This window comes from Chrysemys picta, chromosome 14 (assembly GCF_011386835.1).
Source record: "Chrysemys picta bellii isolate R12L10 chromosome 14, ASM1138683v2, whole genome shotgun sequence".
NCBI classification, from domain to species: domain Eukaryota; kingdom Metazoa; phylum Chordata; order Testudines; family Emydidae; genus Chrysemys; species Chrysemys picta.
This window is the reverse complement of record NC_088804.1, coordinates 43,733,920-43,753,955: the sequence shown is the minus strand read 5'-3', so window position 1 is coordinate 43,753,955 and position 20,036 is coordinate 43,733,920. Positions and strand designations below refer to the sequence as shown.

At 43.5% G+C, this 20,036-nt stretch overlaps 1 long non-coding RNA gene across 1 annotated transcript in view; it reads right to left on the bottom strand.

Annotated features, from left to right (window-relative positions):
- Positions 1-3,204: 3,204 nt before the first annotated feature.
- The window catches only part of LOC122173898 (uncharacterized), a 351,970-nt gene continuing 335,138 nt past the window's right edge, over positions 3,205-20,036 (bottom strand). Inside the window, exon 4 of the long non-coding RNA XR_010592690.1 lies at positions 3,205-4,271. This is a non-coding gene — a long non-coding RNA (uncharacterized LOC122173898). The remainder of the gene's footprint in view (positions 4,272-20,036) is intronic.

Genomic DNA, 20,036 nt, shown 5'->3' with positions numbered 1-20,036 from the left:
TTTTGGGCTGTATAAGTAGGAGCATGGCCAGCAGATCGAGGGACGTGATTATTCCCCTCTATTTGGCATTGGTGAGGCCTCATCTGGAGTACTGTGTCCAGGTTTGGGTCCCACACTACAAGAAGGATAAGGAGAAATTGGAAAGAGTCCAGTGGAGGGCAACAAAAATGATTAGGGGGCTGGAGCACGTGTCTTATGAAGAGAGGCTGAGGGAACTGGGATTGTTTAGTCTGCAGAATAGAAAAATGAAGGGGGATTTGATAGCTGCTTTCAACTACCTGAAAGGGGGTTCTAAAGAGGATGGATCTAGACTGTTCTCAGTGGTAGCAGATGACAGAACAAGGAGTAATGGTCTCAAGTTGCAGTGGGGGAGGTTTAGATTGGATATAAGGAAAATCTTTTTCACTAGGAGGGTGGTGAAGCACTGAAATAGGTTACCTAGGGAGGTGGTGGAATCTCCTTCCTTAAGACGTTTTTAAGGTCAGGCTTGACGAAGCCCTGGCTGGGATGATTTAGTTGGGGATTGGTCCTGCTTTGAGCAGGGGGTTGGACTAGATGACCTCCTGAGGTCCCTTCCAACCCTGATATTCTATGATTCTATGAAAGTTCTAATTACTTCAATGGAATTCAGCACATTTCACTGGCAGAGAATTTGGCCCATGATGTTTCTCTCTGTGATATAGTGGAGCAATCATAAAGACAGCATTAGTATGTTCTCTGTTATAGAAACTGGTACCTACAGTTTCCATATCTAAAGGTACATGCTGGCTCCACCTGGCCTCCCCTTTTGTTCTCTTCCACTCACCACACTCAGCCAATCAAGGAAATGTGTGTGTAGCCACCACTTGAGTGGAAGTTTCTTGTCTGTGATTGTGGAAGGCTCTTTTAAGAAATATTAGACTTTTTCTTGCGTCTTCAACTCTTCCCTAACTGTATCAGTCTGTGGCTGAGAAATATTGCCATCAGTGATGGAGCACCAAGTGGACTCTGGGTTTTCCTAGTTGGCTTGGAAACAATTATCTTTATCCAAGCACTGTGTTGATTCAGTAGATCTCAATCATTTTCTAAAATGAATATTGTGATCACTACAGGATTTTAAAATGACAACAAATGATGCAGGTCCTGATTCTATATTCATCTGAAACAGGACACCAGCCTCACAACAGATATTGACACTGAAGCAGAGAGAGAGGGCTCCTCTACCCTCTTTTCCTGGAACAGGTGAGTTTTCCTTGGAGGTCTCTCTGATAGATACAGATCAGACCCAAACCTTCCCAGTTTCCAAGCTCTGACAAGATCCCAGACTGAGTTAGGATCCACGTTCACAAGCAGCATTTAGTCTTCACTGGGGCTCAGGGAAATAGAACCCACTGAAGACCGGAGTTAAAAGTGACAGAAAGACAAGATTCTGTTTATCCTGAAAATATACTAAATCAGGTTAGGAGTCAGAGAAAAAACATCTGTCAGCACACAGTACCAGGTGAATTCATAATATAAGATCACTAACTTTTAAGATGCAATGTTTTCTCTGCTAGTCAATGTCACCATCTCTGAAACAGATAAGGGGCAATTTCTACACACTAGCCAAAATTTTCAAATACTTGGGCAGGTGCATCTAGCCACCTGATCTCCACCTAGGGGCTTGAGGGGCACTGGGCACCCATGGATTGTTCAAAGCTAGAGTTTGGCTGGGCATGAGTTACCTGAGAACTCACTGTTAGTGGGATTTCCAAAAGGTCTTAGGCAAATTTGCTGAGTGCTTAGGGCTGAGCATATATATTCACTAACTTCATATTAGCATATTTAAATTGTGTGTTTACATATGCTAATCAGGCCTGGATGTCCCGTAATGAGAGCTGTAAAAGCAAGCTATTTTCAGACACCACTGGAGAGCTGCCAAACCTCAGAATTGGGGGCAGATGTGGGTGATGAGGGGGATGGCAGAGAAGTCGAGGGCATGACAGGATGAACTGTGAGTGAGCACTCGCAAACCCTCTCTGCCCACACAGAGCAGGGTGATGGGCTCAGGGTGCAAATCAGTTACATGTTATGGGGACCACTGGTGTTGGGGCTGCCCGTCCATAGGGAAGTTCATGGGCTCTGTAACCTTGAGGATAATAGCCTTTAGGAAGCTCTTTCACCACACAGGGGTAGCAGAGTGACTGATGCCGGTAGCATCCCCAATGATCCTTTGAAAGGACGCGTAGCAAAGATGCCAAGTGCAACAACGATGCTGTTTGGTAGGGACAGAGCATAGCTCTTCTGGGTTGCCCTACAGCTCCCTCCAGTCCTCAGCAAGCCTACTTCCCTGTAGAACCTGTCTCTCCAGGAGGGTCTTCGGAGCTTCAAAGGTCCCAGTGAAGGGACCAGTTTCTCTCTCTCAGTCACTGTATTCCTTAGGCTGCTACGGACACCTTTAGCACACTCATTTGGAAAACTGGAACATAGTGGTAGCTGAAGAAAAGACTTAGCATTTCCCCAAACACATTCTAAGAAGGAAGTAATGAAAAAAACCACTAACTCATTCTCAAAAACATCTCTTGGTCATCTGCAAATAATTATTCTTCCAAACACTAAATAATGCTGAGCACTGTCTAGCAACTCCACCCTGCACGGTTTCATCAAGAAGGGGAACTAAATCTTTTCTTTCCTCTCGTTAACATTTGGCTAAAAGGCAACTTTAACCAGATTAAAGTTAGCTTCCAAGGGTCCAGCACTAAGTAGGCATCCTAGTTTAAAACATTGTTCCTAAAGGTTATCAACCCCGTACACTAAGATCTGTAGTGAAAATACCCATTGCTCTTCAATGACAGAAACCTCTTCTGTGAGGAGACGAAGCTGCAGTAATGTGAGCGGGCTAGATGGACACCAGAGGAAATGAAAATTCTTTCTGCCAGGAATGGCAGAGGGAGAGGCTTGGAAATGATGAATATAGTAAGAATACCTAGATATCTGCAGTAGGCCAGACAGGGGCTTCAGCCCTCCTGCCCCCCAGGCCTATATGGCCTTTATGGTTTTCAAGATGGAGGTTGGCTCCAGTGACATAACTCAGGGACCTGTGCATAACATGCTCATAGTACAGACACACTCTAGAACTTGCAGGTGATTGCAGGCAGCAGAAGGTGTTAATCAGATTCTCTACAGATTAGAAATTGATATATTGGAATCAGTCAGGTTTAATTTAAAGTATAATTTAACTCCATCACTTCCAAAAAGAGGTTCAATCCCATCCCTGAAACTAAAGATTGTAAAGCTAGCTGAGAGGGTTTTTTAGCTTTCCCAACCCATTATGCACTCAGACAACAGAGGGCAGGTGCTGGGACTCATGAAAACAGAAAATCATTCCGATTGGCAGGCAGCTGAGCAGAAACTCAGAGTGATCAGTTGTGCTTAAGCCCAATTGCAGTGTTACCACACTGGCTTTGCAAACCCTGCTCTCTATTTATCTGTTTTACAGAAATATTTACTAAGGGTGGGCAACAGAAGGAAAAGTTGTGGCTGTATCCGCTCTTAACCACATGGTTTATTTAAAGCTGGGGCTCTGTGGAGCAGCTAGCTAAAAGAGGATTCAATTACACTTTGTAGATTAAGGGCCTGAACACTAGAAAACTCATAAGCCTGTGTATTCTAAGCAAGACCTTTAACTGCCATAGGGGCTTTCATTAGATATTTTGCAAAGACACAAAAAAGACTTAAAACTTCTGATATTTAGGTGTTGGTTTTTCACAAGCTGACATATTACCAAACTTGTTTCTGAGGCACGAGACTGATATAAAAAGATTAATAAACTGCATCTTAAATGGTCAGTATGTTTCTTCTATCTAGCCATCTATCTCTAATGTACCTTTCATTGTGATGTCCAGGCACAATTCCCAATTACACACAATTACTATTGCCATTTTACTAGACTGCTCTCACTAGAGAAACTCTGTCTTAGTTCCTTACAAAGTCGTTTTCCCATTTGCTGGGAATGGATGTAACACCCTCCACCTTACTACATCCTAACAGCAACTACTTCGTTCACAAGGTATCTTTGCTTGTATCTTTAGCCACAACATAAGTTCAAAACAAGGAGCACCAGCACTGTCCATTCCAAGGGAAGGTGAAAGAAGCTCAAGTAGAGTCTGCATGAAAGCTCCACAATCTGGTTTCACATCAGGATCAGAGCTAGAGTGGGAGGGTTTTTCACATTTCCCTCTAAGTTGGAGACAATTTCCTGATGATCCAGCTCATTCAATCCTTTCTCAAGTTTATTTTCCAGTCTCTTTAGCCTTAAAGAAAAAAACAAAAAATTCAGTCTGATGTAAAACAAGAAATATCCTCTGTAGTCAAATGTAGATGCTCCAAGGTGACCTGCTTCACTCAGAGAGTTTTAGTACTTATCAAATTTAAGAAACCACTGACAGCTGTTGCTGGATTTTAAAAATGCAACAAGAAAGTTTTCTTCGGAACACAGTTCTTGAAAGCTGGGATTTGCTTCATCTCATGCAGTGTCCAATCCCTAAGACAAGTGCTTGGGAATCACCAGTCAGGGAGGAGGATCTAGAAGATTGATTCTAAATGACTGCTGGCTCAGATGATCATTTTTGAAGATACTGGGCCTAGGTCTCCACTGCTTGCACATTGTGTAACTATTTAACACTGTACAAAGTGAGGGAAAAATGCTACTGTACCAGAGAGTAGTATTTTACGTCCACTTTGCATGGGCATAATTGACTAAACAAGATGCAAGGCAGTGGTGAATCTTAAACATTGTTCCTTCTTTTACAAAGCACACTGGTTTGGATTTTACATATGTCCAGGTTTCGACTGGCAGACGGTTCATTGTGCCATTACGTCTTAAAACCTATATGCCCTTTTTCTGGTTTCTCTCTATATTTTGATTGAGATACCTTTTCTCATATGGTGGTTCCCTTCCCAGCCAGCATATTAGCTCATTAACAAATGATACTGCTCATTCTGGTGAACAGTGGGTGAACAGGAGCTAGCAAACAGGAGTAGCAAACAAGGGAGTTTTGCAAGGGAGTTCTCCAGCTGAAGGAGGAGTGACTAAGTGACCCTTATGGTGAATTTGTTGTCTGTTTGTTTTGTGCTTGCTTCCTTGAAGTTCATAGTGAGGTCTGTTTGGGGGGGGCTATGTGCTGAGCCTAGCTACCTGCTAGACAAGACTAAGAGCTTCCTAACAAGGCTCTAGCCTGCCATCCTTTGATCCTAATCCCTTTAGGATCTCTCAAGGAGGGAGAGGGGCTAACCCAAGGAGCAGAGCCAGCTCCTAAGTTATCAGAGGAGCTAGCAAACAGGAGAGTTGCAAGAGAGTTTAGAGAGGGAGCATGAGAGCCAGACCCACCTAACAAACATTCTCTGAACGAAGGCCAATAAATGCTTCCCCACCACAAACAAAAAACGAACAACCACCCTGCAAGAGTCAAAATAATGCAGGCAGAAGTCCAGCAGCAGCGTGGGGTCTATCCAGTTTATTGCACTGAATGCAGCATGTACAATTACCTGACTTGTGGACAGATGGCGTACGTGTGCACTCGGTGCAAGCCGCTTATGGCCCTTAGAGACCAAGTACGGACTTTTGAGACCAGAGTGGCTGAACTAGAGGAGCTAAGGGAAACAGAAAAGACTTTCTGGGACACACCAGAGCAATCCAGGAAGTTTTTGGAAAGTGTAGGGGACAATTTCCTGGTGCAAGTGCTGGAGGAACCAACTAGGGGCAGAGCTTTTCTTGACCTGCTGCTCACAAACAGGGAAGAATTAGTAGGGGAAGCAAAAGTGGATGGGAACCTGGGAGGCAGTGACCATGAGATGGTCGAGTTCAGGATCCTGACACAAGGAAGAAAGGAGAGCAGCAGAATACGGACCCTGGACTTCAGAAAAGCAGACTTTGACTCCCTCAGGGAACAGATGGGCAGGATCCCCTGGGAGAATAACATGAAGGGCAAAGGGGTCCAGGAGAGCTGGCTGTATTTTAAAGAATCCTTATTACGGTTGCAGGAACAAACCATCCCGATGTGTAGAAAGAATAGTAAATATGGCAGGCGACCAGCTTGGCTAAACAGTGAAATCCTTGCTGATCTTAAACGCAAAAAAGAAGCTTACAAGAAGTGGAAGATTGGACAAATGACCAGGGAGGAGTATAAAAATATTGTTCAGGCATGCAGGAGTGAAATCAGGAAGGCCAAATCACACTTGGAGTTGCAGCTAGCAAGAGATGTTAAGAGTAACAAGAAGGGTTTCTTCAGGTATGTTAGCAACAAGAAGAAAGTCAAGGAAAGTGTGGGCCCCTTACTGAATGAGGGAGGCAACCTAGTGATCAAGGATGTGGAAAAAGCTAATGTACTCAATGCTTTTTTTTGCCTCTGTCTTCACAAACAAGGTCAGCTCCCAGACTGTTGCACTGGGCAGCACAATATGGGGAGAAGGTGACCAGCCCTCTGTGGAGAAAGAAGTGAATCGGGACTATTTAGAAAAACTGGACAAGCACAAGTCCATGGGGCCGGATGCGCTGCATCCGAGGGTGCTAAAGGAGTTGGCGGATGAGATTGCAGAGCCATTAGCCATTATTTTTGAAAACTCATGGCGATCGGGGGAGGTCCCAGATGACTGGAAAAAGGCTAATGTAGTGCTCATCTTTAAAAAAGGAAGAAGGAGGATCCGGGGAACTACAGGCCAGTCAGCCTCACCTCAGTCCCTGGAAAAATCATGGAGCAGGTCCTCAAGGAATCAATTATGAAACACTTAGAGGAGAGGAAAGTGATCAGGAACAGTCAGCATGGATTCACCAAGGGGAAGTCATGCCTGACTAACCTAATTGCCTTCTATGACGAGTTAACTGGCTCTGTGGATGAGGGGAAAGCAGTGGATGTGTTATTCCTTGACTTTAGCAAAGCTTTTGATACGGTCTCCCACAGTATTCTTGCCACCAAGTTAAAGAAGTATGGGCTGGATGAATGGACTGTAAGGTGGATAGAAAGCTGGCTAGATCGTCGGGCTCAACGGGTAGTGATCAATGGCTCCATGTCTAGTTGGCAGTTGGTTTCAAGCGGAGTGCCCCAAGGGTCGGTCCTGGGGCCGGTTTTGCTTAATATCTTTATTAATGATCTGGAGGATGGTGTGGACTGCACTCTCAGCAAGTTTGCAGATGACACTAAACTAGGAGGCGTGGTAGATACACTAGAGGGTAGGGATCGGATACAGAGGGACCTAGACAAATTAGAGGATCGGGCCAAAAAAAACCTGATGAGGTTCAACAAGGACAAGTGCAGAGTCCTGCACTTAGGACGGAAGAATCCCATGCACTGCTACAGACTAGGGACCGAATGGCTAGGTAGCAGTTCTGCAGAAAAAGACCTAGGGGTCACAGTGGACGAGAAGCTGGATATGAGTCAACAGTGTGCTCTTGTTGCCAAGAAGGCTAACGGCATTTTGGGCTGTATAAGTAGGGGCACTGCCAGCAGATCGAGGGACGTGATCGTTCCCCTTTATTCGACATCGGTGAGGCCTCATCTGGAATACTGTGTCCAGTTTTGGGCCCCACACTACAAGAAGGATGTGGAAAAATTGGAAAGAGTCCAGCGGAGGGCAACAAAAATGATTAGGGGGCTGGAGCACATGACTTATGCGGAGAGGCTGAGGGAACTGGGATTGTTTAGTCTGCAGAAGAGAAGAATAGGGGGGATTTGATAGCAGCCTTCAACTACCTGAAGGGGGGTTCCAAAGGGGATGGAGCTCGGCTGTTCTCAGTGGTGGCAGATGACAGAACAAGGAGCAATGGTCTCAAGTTGCAGTGGGGGAGGTCCAGGTTGGATATTAGGAAACACTATTTCACTAGGAGGGTGGTGAAGCACTGGAATGCGTTACCTAGGGAGGTTGTGGAGTCTCCTTCCTTGGAGGTTTTTAAGGCCTGGCTTGACAAAGCCCTGGCTGGGATGATTTAGTTGGGGATTGGTCCTGCTTTGAGCAGGGGGTTGGACTAGATGACCTCCTGAGGTCTCTTCCAATCCTGGTATTCTATGATTCTATGAATCCCAACCCCAGTCTGAGAGCCTCTGTGCTGTTGAGGAGGATGAACGTCTCAAGGATGGAGAACCTCAAGCTGGAGAAGAGGGAAACAATCCCAGAGTTGGGACCCTCCTTCCAGATGATGGCACAGTATGCTCTTGCACCAAGGATACCTCTCCAGGGAAGGGGACCCTGGTTATTAGGAAGAAAAGGCAATCGTAAAGGGGATTTGCTTATTAGAAATATAGATAGTTGGGTTTGTTATGACCGGGAGAACCGCATGGTGACTTGCCTGCTGGGTGTGAAGGTGTGACGCAGTAGGGAGTGGGGCAGACCTGAAAATGTTGTCTAGCTTTACTGGGACTGTCTGCACGGGGGATGGGATAGCAGGGGATAACTTCACTTGAGGGACAATACCTGAGCCTGTAACCTAAGCTGGGAGGGGGGGAATAAGACGGCTGCAGCGGAATTTCAGTTTGGAGCTGGCTGGGAAAATAAAGGGGAGGCCGGACAAACCTCCTGGCCTCCCCTGGTCCCCCAAAATGGACCTGACTAAGGGGGTCCTGTTGCCATGCTGATGATGGGTTCTGCTCAATAACAATCCAAAGCAGTGCAGAAACATATTCATTTTCATTATTTGAGTCAGATGCCACAACCAGAAGGTTGATTTTCTTTTTTGATGGTTCGGGTTCTGTAGTTTCCACATCAGAGTGTTGCTCGTTTAAGACTTCTGAAAGCATGCTCCACACCTTGTACCTCTCACATTTTGGCAGGCACTTCAGACTCTTAAACCTTGGGTCGAGTGCTGTAGCTATCTCACATTGGTACCTTCTTTGCATTTTGTGAAATCTGCAGTCAAAGTGTTCTTAAAATGAACAACACGTGCTGGGTCATCATCCGAGACTGCTATAATATGAGGTATATGGCAGAATGTGGGTAAAACAGAGCAGGAGACATACAATTCTCTCCCAAGGAGTTCAGTCACAAATTTAATTAAGACATTATTTCTTTTAACAAGCTTAATCAGCATGTCCTCTGAAATGGTGGCTGAAGCATGAAGGGGCATATGAATGTTTAGCATATCTGGCATGTAAATACCTTGCAATGCCAGCTACAAAAGTGCCATGCGAATGCCTGTTCTCATTTTCTGGTGACATTGTAAATAAGAAGTGGGCAGTAGCATCTCCCGTAAATATAACCAAACTTGTTTGTCTGAGTGATTGCCTGAACAAGAAGTAGGACTGAGTGGACTTGTAGGCTCTGAAGTTTTACATTGTTTTGTTACGAAGTGCAGTTATGTAACAGAAAAAAATCTATATTTGTAAGTTGCACTTTCACAACAAAGAGATTGCAATACAGTACTTGTATGAGGTGAACTGAAAAATACTATTTCTTTTATCATTTTTACAGTGCAAATATTTATAATAAAATATATACTTTGATTTCAATTACAACACAGAATACAATATATATAAAAATGTAGAAAAACATCCAAAATATTTAATAAATTTCAATTGGTATTCTATTGTTTAACAGTGCAATTAAAACTGCGATTAATCACGATAAATTTATTTAATTGTGATTAATTTTTTTTAGTTAATTGCGTGAGTTAACTGCAAGTAATCAACAGTCCTAGGAATATACTACAGATCATCTGACCAGGATGGTGGTGATGATGGTGAAGTTAAAATTTCTTGACACCATTAATGACTGCTTCTTGGAGTAACTAGTCCTGGAAGCCACAAGGGGAGAGGCAATTCTTGATTAATCTTAAGTGGATCACAGTGACTAAACAGCTTAATAATGGTTACTATAATGAAGAAGGGAAAACAATCAAAGAAACCCACCACAGTAACATTTAATTTCAAAAAGGCGAATTACACAAAAATCTGGAGGCTAGTTAAATGAACATAAAAAGGAACAGCCACAAAAGTGAAATGCCTGCAAACTGCATGGGAACTTTTAAAAACACCATAATAGAGTCTCACTATATTTATACCCCAAAATTAAAAAAAACAAACAAAAAACAGAGGAGCAAAAAATAAAAAACCTGCCATCACGGCTAAACAACAGAGTAAAAGAAGTGGTTAGAGATAAAAAGATATCTTTTAAAAACTGAAAGTCAAACCCTACTGAGGAAAATTGAAAGGAATATAAACTCTGTCAAGTCAAGTGTAAAAGTATAGTTATGCAGGCCAAAAAAGAATTTGAAGTTCAACTAGCAAACGACACAAAAACAATCAGCAACATTATTTTAAGTATATCGGAAGCAGGAACATAAAATGGCCACACTGGGTCTTCCGACACTGGCCAATGCCAGGTGCCCCAGAGGAAATGAACAGAACAGGCAATCATCAAGTCATCCATCCCCTGTCTCCCATTTCCAGCTTCTGGCAAACAAAGAGGCTAGGGACACAATCCCTGCCCATCCTGGCTAATGGCCATTGATGGACCTATCCTCCATGAATTTATCTAGTTCTTTTTGAACCCTGTTATAGTCTTGGCCTTCACAACATCCCCTGGAAAGGAGATCCACAGGTTGACTGCGTTGTGTGAAAAAATACTTTCTTTTGTTTGTTTTAAACCTGCTGCCTATTAATTTCATTTGGTGTACCCTAGCTCTTGTGTTATGAGAAGGAGTAAATAACACTTCCTTATTTAGTTTCTCCACACCAGTCATGATTTTATAGACCTCTATCATATCCCCCCTTAGCTGTCTCTTTTCCAAGCTGAAAAGTCCCAGTCTTATTAATCTCTCCTCATTTGGTTCCATACACCTAATAATTTTTGTTGCCCCTTTCTGAACCTTTTCCAATTCCAATATATCTTTTTTGAGAAGAGGCAACCACATCTGCACTCAGTATTCAAGATGTAGGCGTATCATGGATTTATATAGAGGCAATATGATATTTTCTGTCTTATTGTCTATCCCTTTCTTAATGATTCCCAACATTCAGTTTGCTTTTATGACTGCCGCTGCACATTGAGTGGATGTTTTCAGAGAACTATCCACAATGACTCCAAGATCTCTTTCTTGAGTGGTAACAACTAATTTAGACCCCATCATTTTATATGTATAGTCGGGATTATGTTTTCCAATGTGCATTCCTTTGCATTTATCAACACTGAAATTCATCTGACATTTTGTTGCCTAGTCACCCAGTTTTGAGAGATCCTTTTGTAGCTCTTTGCAGTCTTTGGCAGGAAGCCTGCCAAAAAATCAGTGGGGCCACAGACTGTTGAGGTGCTAAAGGAGTACTCAAGGAAGACAAAGCTGTTGTGGAGAAGGTAAATGAGTTTGTACTGGTCTTCACTGCAGAGGATGTGAGGGAGTGCCTCACATCTGAGCTATTCTTTTTAAGTGACAAGTCTGAGGAACTGTCCCAGATTGAGGTGTCTTGGAAGTTTTGGAACAAACTGAGAAATTAAACAGTAATAAGTCACCAGGACCAGATGGTATTCACCAGAAGTTCTGAAGGAACTCAGATATGAAATTGCAGCACTAACTGGGTTATGTAATCTATCACTTAAATCAGCATCTATACAAGATGACTGGCAGGTAGCTAATGTGATGCTGACTTTCAAAAAAGGCTCCAGAAGTGATCCTGGCAATTAAGGGCCAGTAAATCTGACTTCAGAACAAGGCAAACTGGGTGAGACTATAGTGAGGAACAGCATTATCAGACACAGAGATGCACACGATATGTTGGGGAAGAATCAACGTGGCATTTGTAAAGGGAAATCACGCCTCACCAATCTGCTAGAAGTCTAAGAGGGCTCAACAAACATGTGGACAAGGGTGATCCAGAAGATATAGTGTACTTGGACTTTCAGAAAGCCTTTGACAAGCTCTCAAAGTAAGCTGTCATGGGATAAGAAGGAAGGTCCTCTCATAGATCAGTAACTGCTTAAAAGATAGGAAACAAAGGGTAGGAATAAATGTCCAGTTTTCATGGTGGAGAGAGGTAAATAGGTGGGTCCCCCAGGGATCTATACTGGGACCATTGCTGTTCCACATATTCATAAATGATCTGGAAAAAGTGGTAAAACCCTTCCTCCAAGCCCCATCCCACCTCTTCCCACCACCACTCCGCCCCCGGCCCTGCCCACACTCCACCCCTTCCTCCAAGCTCCCACCCCCACCCTGCCTCTTCCCGCCCCCACACCGCCCTGGCCCGCCTCTTCCTGCCACATCCCCTGAACGCACCTTATCCCTTCTTCTCCCTCTCCCTCCCAGTGCCTCCTGCACGCCGCAGAACAGCTGTTCTGTGGCATGCAGGAGGCCCTGGAGGGCGGGGGAGGAGTTGATCACCAGGGCCACTAGCGGGCGGGAGGCGCTGGGGGTAGGGGAGGAGCTTGGCTGCCGGCAGGTGCTAAGCACCCACTAATTTTTTTCCGTGGGTGCTCCAGGATCCATGAAGTTGGTGCCTATGCAAGAAAGAGATTTTGGAATCATTGTGGCTAGTTCTCTGAAAACATCCACTCCAAGTGCAGCAGCAGTCTAAACAGCAAACAGAATGCTAGGAACCAGTAGGAAAGAAACAGATAGTGAAATAGAAAATACCAGACTGTTACTATAATAATCCATTCTATGCCTATATCTTGCATAATTTGCACAATTCTGGTGGCCCCATCTCAAAAAAGATTGATTAGGATTGGAAAAGGTACAGAGAAGGGAAACAAAAATGATTAGGGGCATGGAACAGCTTCCATATGAGGAGAGACTAAAAAGACTGGGACTGTTCAACTTGGAAAAGAGATGACTCGGGGGAGATATGATAAAGGGCTATAAATCATGAATGGTGTGCAGAAAGTGAATAGGGAAGTTTTATTTACCCCCTTCATATAACAAAAGACCCAGGGGTCACCCAATACAATTAATAGGCAGCAGGTTTAAAACAAACATAAGGAAGTACTTCTTCACACAACACACAGTCAACCTGTGGAACTCGTTGCCAGGGGATGTTATGAAGGCTAAAAGTATAACTGGGTTCAAAAAACAATTATCTTTGTTTCTGGAAGCTAGGTCCATCAATGGCTATTAGCCAAGACGGTCAGTGATGCAACCTCATGCTTTGGGTGTCCCTAAACCTCTGAAAGACAGGAACTGGGACTGGATGACAGAAGATGGATCACTTAATCAATTGTGCTGTTCTATTCACTACCTCTGAGGCCTCTGGCACCGGCCACTGTCAGAAGACAGGATACTGGGCTAGATGGACTATTGGTCTGACCCAGTATGGCTGTACTTGGGTTCTTATATGCTTTCATTCTAGCTGGTTGAGAGAGTTTTGAAAACAGGTTTGTAATTTACTAGCAAGCACCAACACTTCTACTTTAATCCCAATGAAAGTATCACTTGAAACACAGTGCTGTGCTCCAGAAGTTTCCTTGAGCTGGAGTGGTGTCCACACAGGATGTTACTGAGTGGCAAGTTTGTGCATTGCAGATTCACACAGTGGTTTGATGCTCAGTAACTTGCTGTGTATACAAGCCATTAGTGTAATTAAAAATACACGAATTCCAGCACAAAGTCTTGCCAAGGTTCTTGAGCAGGTCTAGCACAGGATCCATACAGTCTCTTTCATGGCTTCTCAATAAGCCCTTACTGAGCTGTGGGTAGGTCTCTTTGTGGGAAAAGGCTTAGATCAGAGAAGGCGTACATTTTCACAGCCTGCTGCAATCACGAGTAGTTTGTAGATGCAAGGCAACTCCTTATTTACAATCAGCAGCTTCCCTTCCCCCCCCCCCCCTTCACCTTCTCACAAATGCAATAGAAAGAAGTTTCATCACTGGTAGTTGGTATGAGGCTATCAGGGTACGGTATCCATTGTTAGCTATGACAGGGTTCCAGCTCTGAGGATGCTTAGTGATCTGTGAAGGACTTCTAGAAGATGCATGTTTTCAATAAAATGAGAACTCTTGACAGTGGATACTTTTTCCAATGAACAACCTGTAAGGGAAGGTGCTTTTCTTTGCTAAGACCCAAACCTCAGCTTCAGAAACTCTGCTGTGCAGCCCATAACAAGCTATTCTGCAAAGAAAGGTGCAAGGATAAACAGCTCTTGAACATTTAGGCTGTAGTATAAGACAGCGTTGCTCCACGTAAGGAAGGAAGAGCTAGTGGTGGCATTAAGTGTTAACTGTCCAGGAATAGCATTAAACATTAAACAGTAATCACTAGGTAACCATCTCAGACAGACAGAAAGAGAAGGAAAAAACCTGGCATAGCTATCTTTAAAGAGAACAAGCAGATCTGAGTAATCCAATTTAGGGGAGATAAGAGTCTGCTGGTAGTATTGTCCTTTAACTGGACAAATGCCTTCGTTCAAGTGTCAACCCCAATCCTGGAGAGGTCAGCGCAATGGGCCTGCAGCCTAATGTACTCCTGAATTGGCTGAGTGGATTTCCGAACAAACACACTGGTCCAACAGAATTGATTTTCAACAGACCGTATTGGTCCCTAACGTAATTATCCTGCAGTAAGTCAGTTCACAGCAGCCCCTGCGTTTAAAAGCTGCTGGTCAGCTGAGAGAAGAGGTTACAACCAGTGCCTCAGCTTCTCCTCTAAACACAGCTCCCTCTTCAATCGTTTAAAGAGCAATGGAATTTCTTTTGCTCTTTCTCAACTAAGAGTCGTTATGTCCCTGTTTAAAGAGGCCAACAGGGATATCAGAAGAAACTTTCCCTTCAGCTTTGTGTGCCAATGAAAATCAAGTCATAGCTCTGTGATAGGTGAATTCCATTTACAAGAAACAAACAAGTACAATCATCACAAAGCTACTGCTACACCACAACAAAGGTTAACCTCTTCCACTCCACATAGGTTCCTGCTAAAGACAAACTAATACACAGCCCAGGTTAATTACACATAACACATACAACCTATCTGCAGCTTCCTGAAGTAATATCATAATACAGCCCACCTTTTAGTAAAGCTAACACACTCTTAAGACTATCCACACAACCGTTAGGCTTTCAGACAAACACAAACTTTTTAGTCTTCTGGCTAGCTGAAATAAAACACTGTCCTAACAGCACTATGGCCTTCAGTTTCTTTGCTTGCCTGTTATTTACACAGACAACCAAACCTTAAATCTACCCTGTTCAAACATAGTATAACATAACACACCTTTTGGCCTATAAACTCACAGAGCAAATCAAAACAACCAGTGCGGGCTACCTGAACGGAAAAATCGTTTCAAAGTACTTTAGTACATGGTACAACATACCACCCTCTATGAGATCAGCACACAATTCCCTCCTAAGAGACTCTCAGCTCCGCCAGTCCATGTCTAAGGAATAATGTGGGACAGAAAAGCTCAGACTGAATCTCTCACTGACCAAGAACTGTCTGATTTATATACCAATCAGATCACAGCAACCTGTTTGTTGAAAAGACATTATATATATATACACATTTCTCTGTCTTGAAGGGGTGTGGGTCCAAATATGAATGCTGGAAGCCACTACAGGAGGAGACCCAAAGAGTCTGTAATTCTGAAACATGTGCAGAAATAAAAGAAAAAGAAATGCATGATCTTTACCAAAGGACATTCTCCAGTGGCATTTCCAACACATACTCATGTCAAGTAGCAACCCATAAATGATCTCCCCAAGATTTCCTCTATTTTACCAGCACAAGATGTTTGGAGAAATTGTAGGGGAGTCTTTCAAAACCCATTTTTCCATTTTTAACTAAGAAGTACCATGCTGCCACTACACACCCAGCGAGTGCTGCGAGTCACTGTTTCTCCCGGAGTGTCATTCAGGGGCAGTCTGGCCCAACACAATATAGTGCTTTAAAGACAAGATAGAGCCAAAAAGAAACACAGTACAGGCCCCAGACATGCTTATACACTATGTCCCAGCAAGATGCTTCAACCCTGTTCTGCAGGGACCATCCCTAGGACGGAACGGGAAATTCAATCTAACTGAGTCTATTTAGTCTCTGGTCACTGTGATGAGATGGCTAGCAAGGGGGGCAGTTACTGACAATGGTGATATTTTTGTAATGTGGACATCTCTTCTCTAAGAACTGAAGTAAAAACCAGCAACTGATTTCACACACATACTGAACCGACATGACATGAAAATTGCTTTTTCTTATTACTGAGCTGGGACATTATTAAATCAGGGACCTAGAGATGAAGAGCTCTGTATCCCACTAGCAAACTGAGTCACTTAGTTTCTGTGTTTCAACATTTTCAAACGTGTCCTAAGATTCAACTTCCTTTCCTGGGCCGTACACTTTTTTTTTTATAAGCAAATACTTTTCATCAGCCAAAAAGGCCTTAACAACTCCCCAGTATTTTACAAGGTTCATATTTCTCTTGTGCTCCCAGGACTTCCCTTTTAAATTAGAGCTTCACATACACAAAGTTGGAAGTCTGGTCTTGTACTGGGCAAATCAATGCAGATGCAAACTGTTTCCAGCTAGGTCACGGGCTGAAAGTCCCAAGTGGAAAGATAGAATTCAATTGCAGAATATTTTCTTGGATTAAATTATCTGTATTTGGACGCAGCAAGATTTTCACCACCTCTGAGCTGGCTACACCCATATTTCATCCTGTGACTCAGATGCTGCCTGTACCATCACTTCCCTGCTGCAAGTCTTATTTCCCTTTGCCTGTTTTCTCCCCAAAGCAGGAGTGAATGGGGCCAGATTCCAGCTGCATTTTTCAGCCTCCAATTAGCAGGCTCCAATTCATCACCCTGAGTATCTCCTGGCATCAGTGCTGAGATTCCCTCCTCCCGCCTGGTAAATCGGTCTTCATTTAAAACCCTCTCTCTTACCCCTAAATGGAAATCAATTCTGCAAGTTTAGCAAATAGTTAATTACTCCACAAAGAGGATTGGTTGGCCTTTGATCACCAGAAAGCTCTGTAGTGCTATTAGTCTCTTTCATCTGTGATTAAACCAGAGAGAGAAAGAAACAAAAACTAAATTAGGCTTCTCCTGTTATCCTACAAATATTTAATGATGGGATAATCTCGTAGAGGTGTGTTCAGGGGATACATGTTCCATCAGGAGCCAGCTTCAATTCAACCTTGAACCCAAATTCTGCCTCTGTGAAGAGACTGGCAGAGAACTTTACAGAGGAACAGAGCTTAACTCAAAGAGTCGCTTTGTAGTACACACTCGTTGGCCTTTTCTTCTTTCCCCTTCATATGTATGTTTTAATGCAGATAAAGGTTTTCTCAATGGACTTCTGACATGAATAATAACAACAACAAAGCTTTTTTCATTCAGTTTTGGCTCCACTGACTCTCTCAGCAGGATCAGTATGTGTCCTGTTGATTTACAGTATTGTACAGAGCTGTTTCCCCAAATGACAGGATCCTCCCACTTCAGACAAGCCTCTCACTGTTAATCCCCCCAAAATACATAGACCCGAAACAACGTGGAAAGATCTGCTGTGCAGCAGTCTGTCTGCGCTGCAGCAGAAGCCATGGCAGGAAGGTCACAGAACTGACCCCCAAAATTGATCTGCATTTCTCATAGGTGAACAGTGTTCCAGGTGAATTAAAGGCCTAGGGAATCTTCCCCTGTGTGATGCTAGAGTAGACCTCATTAGATAATGACCAGCAAAATAGCAAATTGCAGTCTGTGCTTGCCATCTCCTAACTATTCACTCTATAAATAGCCAAGCCTCATAGGTATTGTTATTATTACCTGAGACTGTATTCCACTAATGCCCAGAGGCCCCAATCAGGCCCAGCGCCCCATTTTGCTAGATGCTGTACATACACATATTAAAGAATAGCGTCTGCCCCAGAATTTATACTTCCAAGGAAACTGTGGAAATAAGAAATCACTTCTCTTTTTCTGCATTCAGAGAGTGGTTATCAATGGTTCAGTCAAGCTGGACGGGCATATCGAGTGGGATCCTGCAGGATCTGTCCTGGGTCTGGTTCTGTTCAATATCTTCATAAATGATTTAGATAATAGGATAGAGGGTACACTTATAAAGTTTTCAGATACCAAGCTGGGAGGGGTTGCAAGTACTTTGGAGGCCAGAATTAGAATTCAAAATGACTAGACGAACTGGTGAAATGGTCTGAAATACACAGGATGAAATTCAGTAAGAACAAATTCAAAATACTGCACTCAGGAAAGAATAATCAACAGCACAACTACTGAATGGGAAATGACTGCTTCGGAAGGAGGAGTGCCAAAAAGGATCTGGGGATTATAGTGGATCACAAACTAAATATGAGTCAACATCGCAATACAGTTGCAAAAAAAGCAAACATCATTCTGGGATGTATTAGGAGGAGTGTTGTAAGCAAGACATGAGAAGTAATTCTTCTGCTGTGTTCAGCGCTGATAAGGCCTCTACTGATTGTGTCCTGTTCTGGGTACCATACTTTGGGAAAGATATGGACAAATTTGAGAAGTCCTGAGGAGAGGAACAAAAAAGATGAAAGGTCTAGAAAACATGACCTATGAGGAAAGATTGAAAAAATGTGGGTTTGTTTAGTCTGGAGAAGAGAAGATAGTTGAGGTGGGGTGGGGGAGACATAACAGCCTTCAAGTACATAAAAGGCTGTAATGAAGAAGAGGGCGATAAATTGTTCTCCTTAACCACTGATCACAGGACAAGAAGCAATGGGCTTACATTGAAGCAAGGACGGTTTAGATCAGACATTAGGAAAAAATTTCTACCTGTCAGGGTAGTTAAGAACTGGAACAAATTACCTAGGGAGGCTGTGGAATCTGTCATTGTAGGTCAGTGGCTCTCAAACTTTTTTACTGGTGACCCCTTTCACATAGCAAGCCTCTGAGTGCGACCCCCCTTATAAATTAAAAACACTTTTTAATATATTTAACACCATTATAAAGCTGGAGGCAAAGTGGGGTTTGGGGTGGAGGTTGACAGCTCATGACCCCCCCCCCCCATGTAATAACCTCACGATCCCTTGAGGGATCCCGACCCCCAGTTTGAGAACCACTGTTGTAGGTTTTTAAGAACAGGTTAGACACACCTCTCAGGGATGGTCTAGAAGGAGCTTCATGGTGATGGTATATGCCAAACTGAAGATTGGATTGGGTACAAGTGAAACCTTGGGAAGTGAAGAATGGAGCCTGATAAAATTGATACTCAACACATTTTACAACTTTTGGGCAAAACTCAGAAAGTTCTCAGAACTTTTTTGCACTAAAATGTCATAAAATTCCTCATGCAAAAAGAACAGAGGAGCCTCCTGACATGTTTTCAACTCCCAAATGGCAAGGAGTCCTTGAGGGGCCATGGCACATATCAGGCAACAGCGGGCGTTAATTAGCCTACATTTTCTATTGAATTGTTTTGTGTGTGTGGCTTTTTTTCCCGGGTGTCTCATTTGCAGGATGTTCAATCATCTTCCTCTGGTTCTGCAGTCATGTGTATTTCTGTGTGACTGTCGAGTCTCGACACCTGTCAAACAGTGCCACAGTAAATTGGACATGTCAGCCCCAGCATGCTGGTGCCAAGGTGCGAATTAGGTAGAGTCTCTCACTGCTGTTCTTCTGACCTCTTTACTCCATTACCAGGACATCCTGAGACACACCAACCCTCAGGGTACCAAAAAGAATCAAACCCATTGCAAGCAGGGGTAGACAGTTAAGAATGTAAAACAACATTCTCCTCCCATCTGATGGCATTCCAAGATAAACAGAATTTGTAAACATGCTGACTGCATTTACAAGCTGTGCTAGAAATGCTGGGCTGCTCGTTTCTGTCTGACACCTTGTGTCCCATGCCTGGGAGGAGGCCAGAAAATGAAGGGGAGCAAGTACATGGTTAGGATGGGAGAGCTGCAGAATTTTAGCTGAAGAGCTTCTTACAGGTGTAACCCTTCTGCACATGGTGCTGGCAGGAACAAGGACCGGGTTCAATATCTAGGAGTTCCTCTTAACAACACAGCACAGAACTGGCTCCGGGAGAATTAAACACCACCCTGGGTGCCTCCAAGAGGCAATACTTCCCCACTTGCAAGCACTGAGTCTGTATACAAAGGGGACCCAGCATTAATTTGGGAAAACAC